The sequence below is a fragment of the Grammomys surdaster genome, unplaced genomic scaffold (genome assembly GCF_004785775.1).
Source record: "Grammomys surdaster isolate TR1022 unplaced genomic scaffold, NIH_TR_1.0 62, whole genome shotgun sequence".
NCBI classification, from domain to species: Eukaryota; Metazoa; Chordata; class Mammalia; order Rodentia; family Muridae; genus Grammomys; species Grammomys surdaster.
Window position 1 is genome coordinate 29553775 of NW_021604564.1, and position 12017 is coordinate 29565791.

Here is a 12017-nt window from a genome sequence, read left to right on the forward strand (position 1 = left end):
GCACACACCAGTCTCATTTGATGAAATGCTGTATTTGATTGTGTGACTTCTTGAGTGACTGGCTTTATATAAAAATAGACAATGTGGTGTTCCTATCTGAACTATGACTGAAAAACTTAAATGAGTAGAGGGAAAATATCCTTTTAGTATTCAGTCTTTTGACAATGTTTACGATGGATGGATTTGTTAAGAATAGAGAGATTTGTTTAGCTCATGTTTGAACAAGCCAGGAAATCCTGTAGCATGATGTTGGCATCAGTGTGGCTTTTGTTCTCCAGTATAACGTGGCAGAACATCAGCTGTGTATACCACCTATAGGCTTATGCATTTGGGCACTTCGTCCTTGGCTTATGCTGCTACTTGGGAAAGCATGGGATATTTGGCAGACTCTGCTTGCTTGAAGATGATGGACAGGAGGCTGTAAACTTTGGGAGTTTACAGCCTGACCCTTCTTCTGGAACCTCAAGGTGGAAAAACCTGAGGAAGCAGAGATGTATATTCAAGACACCATTCCTAATCTCTCTTGAGAGATAGCTCATCAGAATGTAAACCGTGATACATCTTTACATCCTGAGACAGTAATTGTCAACGTAAAACAATTTAGCATCACCTGGGAAGAGACTGTCAATGCAGATTTGCGTTGATCAAGCTGCCATCAGAGCATGTTTGTGTGAAATTTAATTTAGACAGGTTGAAAATGCCCAGTCTGAATGTTGCTAGTACCATGGTATGGTCTTCTTGTTCTGGATTGTGTGGAATGGGCTGTATACCATAATGAATAGGACTAGTTACTTCAAGTGCCTGTTTCAATTTCTCATAGCAATAGACAATAACCTGGAATCTTGAACAAAAATAAACCCATTACTTTTGTCAGAATGTTTCACTACAGCAACAGACATGAGCTGGAACATTATTTTTTTATCTCCTACTGGGGTTTAGTTTTGGTTTTGTCATAGCAATGAGAATTGTAATGAGCACAGAGCCACATGAAGCACATCACGGTTGACAAAGAGAGCTCCATTAATAACAAACCACACCCACAATTCTATTATCTACTAGACCAAGGATAGATTAATGCATTCCTGATGCTAGAACCTCTATGGCCCAAAAGCTATCAAAATTGCTTGTCAACAAGTGCGTAACACAGACAGTTCAGAGTAGACATTAAATCATAACAAGTTACCATTCATATAAAATTTTAAAAAATGGTCAATGTTACTCACAAAAGTGGAGATCATCTGCAGGTTGTTTTGATTACATTATGGATATATTAATAGTACCAGAGCTGGAGATATGGCTCAGAGGTTAATAGAGTTTGCTTCATTTTCAGAGGACTAAGTCTAGTTATAAACACCCACCTCAAGAGACAGACAACCACTACCTAGAACTCCAGTTTCATGGGATATGACAACTCCTGGCCTCCACAGTCACCTGCACACACTTGATATGTACACACACAGACAATATGTGCACACACACACACACATACACACACACACAGTGTAAACAAAAATTATATAGTAGTATTCCAGAGAATCCAAAGTAATATATTTTGGTAACATACTTTGTTATTTGGTATTAATATATAAATTAAGCATAACCAAGTGATTGTTAGATGTATCTTTTTTCATTTATAGAAATCTTCAGCATGTAGTTCCCCATCATTTTTCTATTTTTTATACGATCAAAATGAAGTGTATTTTGACCATGGAGAAGTGAAAGCTTGGACATCCCTAGGAGCATTTCCCACAGGCCTGGTCCTTCTGTTTACTCATCCTCACTTTTCTCCCTTTCTTCTCTGGCTCATAATTGCCCCATTCAGTTACTATAGCGACAGGTGAAAGCGCTCTGGCACTCTGTGCTCTTTCTTCTGTAGTGTTCCCCATCACCCCAATCTCTGTTAAGGGTGCTTCAAAAGTTTGATCAACTTAAATTACAAAAGAGAAACTTCCTGAAAATGTTTGGGGCTTCAGTTATATACTAAATGTATCAATATGACTCGACAAAATCACTTCATGACACAAATATATGTAACAGTTGAAAGTGAAAAATTGCTGCTAATATCATTTGCAAGACTATCATCAGCAATACAAAAACAAGATCATTTTCCCAGATGCTTTTATGCTGCATATAAAATAAGCCCTAGAGTACAATGCTAAACTAATGCTACTTCAGTATTCCTAAAAATGAAACTGTCTGAAAAGAGAGCACTTGTTCTGGTACTATCAAGCAAAGCTTTTTAACTTTTGCATGATCACATAAAACCATATGCATGTCTATTCAAGAGAGGGCATATGCATATGTGTGCGGGCAAATACATATGCATAAACACACATATAGATACATACTCAAAAATGGATACATGCATATACACATATACACACACAAACACACATAAACACAAGCTTTAAAATAAAAGAACAATATTCATTGTATCTCTTGAAATAAAAAAAAAACACATGCATCAATTAATGAATATATTGATTCCAGAAAAAAAATGTATTTTGAATATTTTTATGATGATCACAAAATTTTAATGTTTAAAAATTTCAAATAATTGGAAACAAAATCATTTTAGTTCAATTATAAAAATATAATAGAAATGTAGCATTTTAAATGCCTTTATACTTTATATTTTTTCTTGAAAACATCTGTTCTTGATTTACCAGGAACCTTGTAAATAAATAAACTAAATTAAATAAAAATAAATCAACATAGGCATCTTGGCTGTGGTCATCATCATCGACTCCTCTGAGCCTTCTTTATCCCAGATCTCCAGGACTTCCTAGAGATTCTCCCACTCCACCTCCCAACCCAGGCAGCTGCAGATTTCCACCCATTCTCCTGTTCCTTTAGCTGTCTTTCCCATGGGTAAGCACCAATCTCTGACACTATTAATGATACTCTGTTACTCTAGCAGAGATATAAGTCTATGAAAACTGTCCTCTGAGAGGCTTTATCCAGCAGTTGACTGAAACAGATGCAGATACCCACAGCCAAATATTGGATAAACAAATATTGGAAAAACAAATATTCCACTATTTCCAAATATTGGAAAAACAGAGACTCTTATGAAAAAGTTGGGGGAAGGATAGGAACTCAACAGGAAGATCAATAGAGTCAACTAATCTGGACCACTGGAAGCTCTCAGACTGAGCCACCAACCAAAGAGCATACATATGCTGGACCTGGATCGAGTCCTTTGACATGTGTATAGCAGATGTGCAGCTCAGTCCCCATGTGGGTCTCCTAACAACTGGAGCTGAGGCTGTCTCCTAAGTTGTTGTCTGACTATAGAACCTCTTCCTAAATATGGCTGTTTTGTCTGGCTTCAGTGACAAATGATGCCCCTAACCCTTTAGAGACTTGATGAGCTAGGGTTGGGAGGGATAGTTAGGGAGAACCCTCTCAGAGGCAAAGGGAAAAAGGCAGAGGAGAAACCCTGTGGACAGGAGACTGAGAGGGGGCTGCATTTGGGATGTAAATAGATAGATAAATAAATAGATAGATAAATAAATAATACAAACATTGACATGAGCCCCATCTTAAAGTACTTGCTGTACCCCATGTTGGTTCTACAACTGTTATTTTACAAATGGTCTCCAAGCTGAAGAAGCTTTAGGCATCATGATACACATACCAGGTTCTGCCCTTAATGGCATACACTAACTTTATGTGACCTACAGTTAAACATTATGATTATCTACAAGACTTCCTAAAAGGATAAATTCATACTCAATTAACAAACACATCTCAAACTCAAATTACAAGCATATATCTATCCTGTGTTTTCACTTAATCTAGAATTTTCATTACCATTTGGGTTCTTAGTGATTCCTGTCATTAGAAACCTAATAGCAGAAAGAAATTCACTTCAACATAGCCTACAAATATCTGGTATGACCTCCAATGGCCTCTCTTGCTAAGCTACAGTAAATGAACCTTGAGCAACTTTCCTTATTTATACATCCATCTCACCTGCATCAGTTCTGTTTTGAATTCCTTTGTGTTATGTGGGTTTTCATGCTTGGTTCCTGGGGAAACCAGGCTGAAGCTCATTGTCCCTTGTGCCAACTCTTTTATCAGCTGTCTTCAGCACTCCATATCCCTTAAAAAACTTGTATATTTTATGTTGTCATTGTCTTCTAAATACCTAATGAAGCTTTTAAATCAAATGTGTATTAAAATGAATTATTGTATCATTCAAACCAGGGGACATATCTCCACTTCTGTCTATCACGTTTTGTTCCCCTTACTGTAGCACTGTGATGGAATAAAGCAGGCTATTCCGTATATTGAACAAAAATGGATGCATTGTATTTTGAATGAACTCTGTGTTCTAATACACTCTTCCCATGTATCCATCAACCCATTATCCTATGCCTCTATTTTCGTGTGTCCATTAGCCCATTGTGCTGCTCTTTTTATTTATTAGTCCATTGTTCTAATCTTTTTTTTTCCTGTGTGTCCATTAGGCCAGGGATCTTACCTTTTTATTCATGCCTACTCATTATCTTATTATTCTAGTCTGTTTCCTCATGTTGACCTATTATCTCTTCCTTTCTACTCTATTGATTCAGGATAACACTTGAGCAATTGTCTCCTATGCGTATTCTACCTCTACTCTTCTCTACTGCGTACTAGAAAATTCTTAGTATAAATATTGCTTTAGCAATTTCCATTCTAAGGAAATCTCTCCCTTAGCATACAAACATACTGTCCAACTTTTAATGTATTTACTTGTTGTAATCTATGAGATGAATATTATGTGGCTTTCATTCTTCTGTTATCATTATTTGAATCCTGAATATTTGGATTTTGTTCTTACCTTCCACTCCTAGAATTTGAGCTTAAATCTTGAGACCTGCATTTCAAGATAAAAAAAAATCCAAAATATTATCAACAATTTTGAAAAAAATATTCTGTTTGAATTTATTTATTGTTACACGCTTACACATTTCCCCCATAATACTTATTTCTAACATAATTATTTTACTCTGAAGATTTTTAATACAATCTTCTTTTACAGAAGCTAATGGACTAAATTTTATGTTTTTAGTAGGGTCTTTGCATTTTCTTGTGTATGTGCTCCTTTATATCCAACATTGTAGTATTCTATTAATAAATTAATCCTCTTAAGCCATACTAAATTTGAATATTTGCAGCTATTAATTTCATTAATTCTTCTATTTTTAGCATCACTTTTAAGAAAATCCTGGAAGTGTGGATTTAAACAAACTAATAGGGATATATTGAATTTATTTTTTAAATTAGCTTATATTAAAGTGACCCATAATTTATTAAATAAAAGGAATAGTACAACTGTATAGAAGAAATTAACAAAATTGTATAGACTTTGTAAATGTTGATGTGCGATATGTGTAATACTGAATACAATAAATTGATAAAAAATACTGAATGAATTTTAAACAAAATTGATAAAAGCAATATTTAAAATCTTTTAAAATATATATGTAATCAATGTTATTAGTCGAAGAATGAATACAGAAAATTATTTACTCTACAGCCAACAGCAACTTAAAGTGTGAATAAGCACAAGGTGTTAAACAGGTTGTAATGGTAGGATTGTAATGGTAGGTTGTAATGGTACATTTCTTGTATATGTGAAATACAAAATTAAAGTAAAATGATGATTTTTCATGACATTTAGTTGTGTTTTAAAATATCTTTTACTGTAGCAATCATTCTATCATTCATTTAATTTTAAATATCAAGGAAAGACAGTGGCTAGATAAGGAAAAATCAGACTTTTAAGGAGAATGCTGATGTTCTTCATTTTGTTTCCTTGCTATAGCACTGGCTAGCCACTGATGAAATACAGGCCTTTTTCTAAATAGAGACCACATGTGTGTGGAACACCCATGCTGTAATCCTGTACCACAGGTAATAACAACATTCATCAAAGTGTTTGTCTATTAAAAAGCCATATGTACCTTCTCTCCAGTTGATATAAACAGAAAGAGAACAGAAAATTAAAAGTATGAATTCAAGGATCATGGGGCAGACAAAATATTAATCTGCCTCCAGCTGGGTTAGTGTAACCACTAAGTCTTACTTTGAAGTGAGCAAAGATCCTATCCTTGGGGGAAAAAAAGAAACACATGAATGAGCGTTTTGAATGCCTCTCATCTCTTGTGGAGTATTTATTCCTTAAATTACCCATTCTTCTTAGAATTAGAATTTAAAGACTTCCAAGTAAGCTTTGAAATGGATATGCCCTTGAAGTCATCCCTCTCCAGAGGAGTTTACTTCTTTGCTACAGTGTTTTGGAACTGGATAAACAACCTCTCTCGATCTCTCTGGTATGTTTAGAGGAGTTATATTTCTTATCTAAAATGTTTTCATGTGGAAAATCATAATATTATTGACTTTGCAGTTTTAATGGGATGCCAATCCCAAATGTTGCTACAAATACATGTGTGTGTGTGTGTGTGTGTATATATATATATATTATACATATGTTATATATATAGCTGAATTCACTTAAAATAATTGAACAAAAGATGCCTATTGTAATTTGTACTTAAATTTTTTGAACAATGCATAAATAATGCTTTGAATGTTTTCTTTGTGCCTTTCAACTATAATTTGTTAGGAAATTATGTTACAAGACCTAATTTAGGTGATTTCAATTTTTTAAAATAAAGAGTAGTAACTTTTATGTAAAGTTATTACAAACATATAAAGTGGGTAGATGTCCATAATTTAATCATCCTCCTATTAGACTTAAATATTATTTTGCATATTCCTTGCCTTGCTGCAAACTATTATGACACACAATCATATCTTATAATTGGAGCTAAAGTCAACTAATTGCACCATCAAATTCAATGGATGCATTTTCTAGCAATTAGACCTTGAAAGTTCTTGCAAAGTCTATAAAATATTCATTCCAATTTCCATCAAATATTGGCAAAGTCCTTTTATTTAAATGATACTACTATTTTAAAAGGAAAAGTAGCAGCCAGGGAGCTGCCATAGGGTGCTCTGTTTGGCAACATTGAGATTTGCAGAACTGAGCAAAATGTGCATTGGAGCAAACTCAGTAGAAATGATTCTCATATATATTCAACATGATCTGCATTGAGACATAGATAATCAAGCCAGCATGTATATGCATAAAAATATGAATGTAAATGTTACATTAACATATAAATGATAATGAAAGTGATATGGGTAATTATTAATCCATTTTTATGAATTAAAGAGATAACTTTTAAAATCTGAAATATTTAGTTTAAGTTATGTAGGTTTGTAGAGGGTATCTGTAAGTGTGTCCAACTGCCTAGGGACACAAGAGACATTAAATCTTTCTGGAGCTGAAATTAGAGGACATTCCAAGTTGGCTAATTTGGGTTCTGGGAACTAACTCTGGTCCTCTGAAAAATCACCCTCATAAGTGGCTTACAGAAACCTTTAACTGCAGGACCAGGAACACTCACCTATCCCTCCTCTCCCCTCTCCCCTTTGTCTCTATGAGGGTGCTCCTCTTCCTATTCACCCACTCCCACTTCAGGGCTCCAGCATCCCCCTAAGCTGGGGCATCAAGCCTCCACAGGACCAAGGGGTTCCCCTCCCACTTATGTCAGATAAGACCATCATCTGCTACATATTTCTCTGGAGCCATGACTCCCTCCATGTGTATTCTTTGTTTGGTGGTTTAGTCCCTGGGAGCTCTGGCTGGTCCACTTAGTTGATATTCTTCTTCCTTTGGAGTTGCTATATCCTTCAGCTCTTTAAGTCCTTTCCATAGTTCTTCCATTGAGGTCCCCAGGCTCAGTTCGATGATTGGCTGGCTGTGAGCATCTGTATTTGTATTTGTCAGGTGCTGGTAGAACCCTGGAAAACGTCATCTTTTTTTTTATTTTAAATAATTTATTTTTCTCAAATCGTAATTCATTCACACAGGGGTTATAAACACAAAGGCAGGATGTGGGGAAGGGAATGACACTGGAGTGTTGGAGAGTGGGTGTTCAGGGGGAATACAGATATCTTTCAGAACCGGATATCGGCTGGGAGAAGGTTCAGGGGACAAGTCACTATGACTCTGCCTATGACTCGCTTGACCTTATCTCAGTTGGTATTGTCTGCCCAGGCTACCTATTTACAAGGTCTATGACTTCTCAGGCTTGTAAATTTCCACAAAAGCTGCCTGTTTACATTAGCTTATAGCCATCTGTTTCAATGTTTTTGCACTGAGACCCAAGACTTGCTGTTAGTATATATGTATGACAGGCCTATGGCTGATTTTAGGCCTTCAGTGTGTTAGCAGGGCTGCCCCTGACATCTCCTCCCTTCTCTAAGTATAGAAGGGCTGTGGCAATTCTAATCTTGTGAAGGCGGGGATAGAGGCCTGACCTCCAGTACTTGAAGGGGACCTTGTAATGGCTCCAGTCCCCCAGTCCTTGTCCAGTGAGGCATGAGGGCCATATCCATCCCGATGTCTTTTTCCTGGAGAGGGGATATTTTTGACATCACCCCTATGCAGTCAGGCTTATCCCTCAGGGAACCCAGATAGATATTTTTATCTTTTATTTATATTCCCTTGCAGTGCTTAGCCTCGCAGCCTAAGCAAAAATCCAGATCGCCTGTCAGAGGAGGTTCTGGGTGGCCCCTCTCTGCTTGGTCTAGGGGCAGAAGTCCCCCCTTTTATCTTAACCTTTCTTTCTTTTTCTCTTTCTCTCCTTGTAAACTGCTACTAGGATCTCTTCATGGACTCTGCTTCCATGGTGTTTAAAACTCTTCTCACCTCAGAGCTTATACAATGGTTCCAGATGGCCTTTGACTTCTGAAACCTAGAGGCTAGCTGTGTCTTTCTTATTCCAAAAGTTTATGTCAGGAATTTTATTAGTGTGGCAGAAAATACCATGACTACCCATATAAAATATAATTTTCCCTTCAACATATCAGACTTTAAAATTCTGTCATAAGCCCCAAACTATTATATCTCTTGAAAATGATAAAACAAATATATCTGGAAGTAGTTTTCAAACAAAAATGCAATAATATTTTGCCATTGTTCTTTGTCATCCACCATGACTACATTGAAAGACTCTACTACTGAAGAATTATACAAGATAATTGCTTGGCATTGGGGAATTAATCTCAAAACAGGTAGCATGCTTCTTGCCTACTGGTTAGGTTCCATATTGTCTGATGATGCTCTGTAGATTTCTGAAATAGAAAATAAATCAATGTTGTTTTCCAGCACTGGGTAACATGTACTATACTACTCACTTGCATGGCAAGGTGTATATTTTAGTGCCAATAGTGAGATGCCTTTTATATGGAACTAAACCTTTTCTGATAGTTTTTGAGGACTGATCCACATAAAGGAATTGCATGCATGATAATGTAATCCAGCTCAAAAGCCTATGGATGGATAGGTCATAGACCTTTGGAAGAGGATCTGGTATTGTTATTTTGCGAAGTTATCATCCTATCAATTGCCTTCTAAACATGAATGTGTATGCCTATATACTTCGGATGCTTTTTGTTTGGGTCTCAGAAACTTTTCATGCATTTGGCAGCTGTAAATGAAGAGATTCCTAAGTGGAAAAGTGCTCAGAATAAGGAGCTCAGCTTTGAGCCTAATGTGGGACAATTATGTTAACACCCCTATGGACAAGGTTCAAGGAACACTGTGAAAAAGAAGGTAGGACAAGTGTAAGAGCTGAATTATGGGGACAAGTGCTATGGGATGCTGTCTTCTTGTCTGACATAATAAAATCAGTAAGATTGCCCAGTAGCCTTGGTTACCTGACAAGTCTCAAGCCAAACGAAACCACTATATGGAACCTATAATATACCGTACACAATACTGTAGATTGAGCAAGCGATATCCAGGATCACCTCTATTAAAGGGCTGTTGTTCATGTGGATATTGCTAGAGAGATGGAGAATTAACATTTATTGAGGATATCCCATGGATATTTTCTCCTTAGTCCACTGGAAGGCCCCATATCACTCACTTGTGCACTTGTTCTCAGCTTTTAACAATTTAAACAAACAAACAAACAAACAAACAAATGAATGAATGAATGAAGACATAAAGTTTGGAGGTATGGGGAAGCACTGTTATTTAATGTTGCAGTCTACCATGTCTGGATAGCTCAAGTACAAAATGAAGGAACTCCCTATTACAGCAGGGCTTCCTTTTCTCTGCCAGATTTTGTCTGGGGATCCCATCTCATACACCCTCTACCTGAAGAAGGTCACATAGTCCTTGGCAAACCTACAAGTTCAACTTCCTCCTTCCTGACAAGAACCTGTCCAGCTAGTACCTGGGATTCCTGGAATGTCTTTCCAGGCAAAACAAAACATCCTGAGTACTTTAAACTCCAGCCAATGATTTATACCTTCCCACCGTCCAAGGTTCATATATAGATCTTGTCTACCCTGAATTAAATGTATGCACAGATGCTGTTTCATTGAAGATCCTCTAAGAAAGCTGTTTCCCTGAAAGACATCTAAAGGAGCAATAACACTCACATCCTTGGAGAGGGCCTCTTTCTAACACTCTTTCATCACAGCATGGCTAGGATGCTGAAGACCTCACCTATTTTGGGCTATGCTTCATCTTTTCAGCCCAGTGTGCAGGGGTCTCTGGACACCCTGAGAAAGAAAGCACATATAAAAAACCACAAGGAGGAAGCCCAGGGGAGTGAATATATCAGGAATTATAAAAATTTGCAGATACGATCACATTCAATTATGTACATGTATGAAGTGCTTGAAAATAAATCAGTTAAAAATAAATATAGAAAACAAAAATTAAAAGTCATCCACATTTCCTTACTCTGAAGTGCATTCAAAGAAACATTGTTTTGTGTAGTAACTATGCTTTCTGATGGTGCTATTCCTACATAGGTGAGATTAGGATAGTCTTTGGAATCAGGTGAAGATACTTCTACATTCATCATACTAATCCATCCTCTCTATAACAAAGGATGCGATTAGTAGGTAAGATCTCTATATTGTTTTCAAGAACTCCAAGGTACTTCTTGAGATTCATGGAGGAATCTGAAAAGTACCACAAGTCCTGAACAGGTAGAAATGGAACAAAAAGAAAAGAATCCTAAACAAAAGCTGCAGAAAGAATTTGAAAATCATTTAGCATATGTAACGTCATCTCAGGTAAAATATAAAGAACAAAATAAACACTTTGAAGTTCTCAGCATAACAACATTTTATCATATTCTTTACAGTATAACCATTATGAAAAAATCAGAGACATTTGATGTTCATCATTTATCACCAGGTGCTATAAAATACCACACATTTCCAGACAAAAGATCATGATGCTGAACATAAACCTGTAGAAAGCTCTGGAAGACTAGTAACTTTACTGATGATCTATGATTCCCATGCTTTCATACAAACCTCCAGGAAATACTACTAATTTTCATAATCTATTTATTTTAATGTATATGTTATATTTTCCTCTAGTATCAGAAAAGTTTTTAGGATACATGATAACACATTTAACTAAAGGAAAAGGAAGAAAGGAAATGAGGAAGGATGGAGGGAGATTATAGAAGGGACCAGAACTGAGAGGGGAGAGATTAAATAAATAAAGTAACATTGTTATAAAATTTGATTATTAAAAATACCTTCTCAACTTTTAGTCTTCCAGCAAGTAATTAACCTTATCTCTTTCTTTTGAAAGTGGGATATTTTCTAGAATTTCAACTTCCTAGGATAATTTCTAACATATGTTTAAACTTGGTATTCCATTAGTAAGTTTCAAACCTGTTGTGTAACATGCAAAGTGGATTATGCTGTTGAATGATTTCAGCGATAGAAGAAAAGAATGGAAGGAAGGAAGGAAGAAATGAAGGAAGAAAAAAGGAAGGAAGGAAGGAAGGAAGGAAGGAAGGAAGAAAGAAAGAAAGAAAGAAAGAAAGAAAGAAAGAAAGAAAGAAAGGAAGAAAGAAGAAAGGGAGATAGAGAAAATAACACCTCCTTTCTTGTGCAAAAAGAATTGAGGTTTCTTT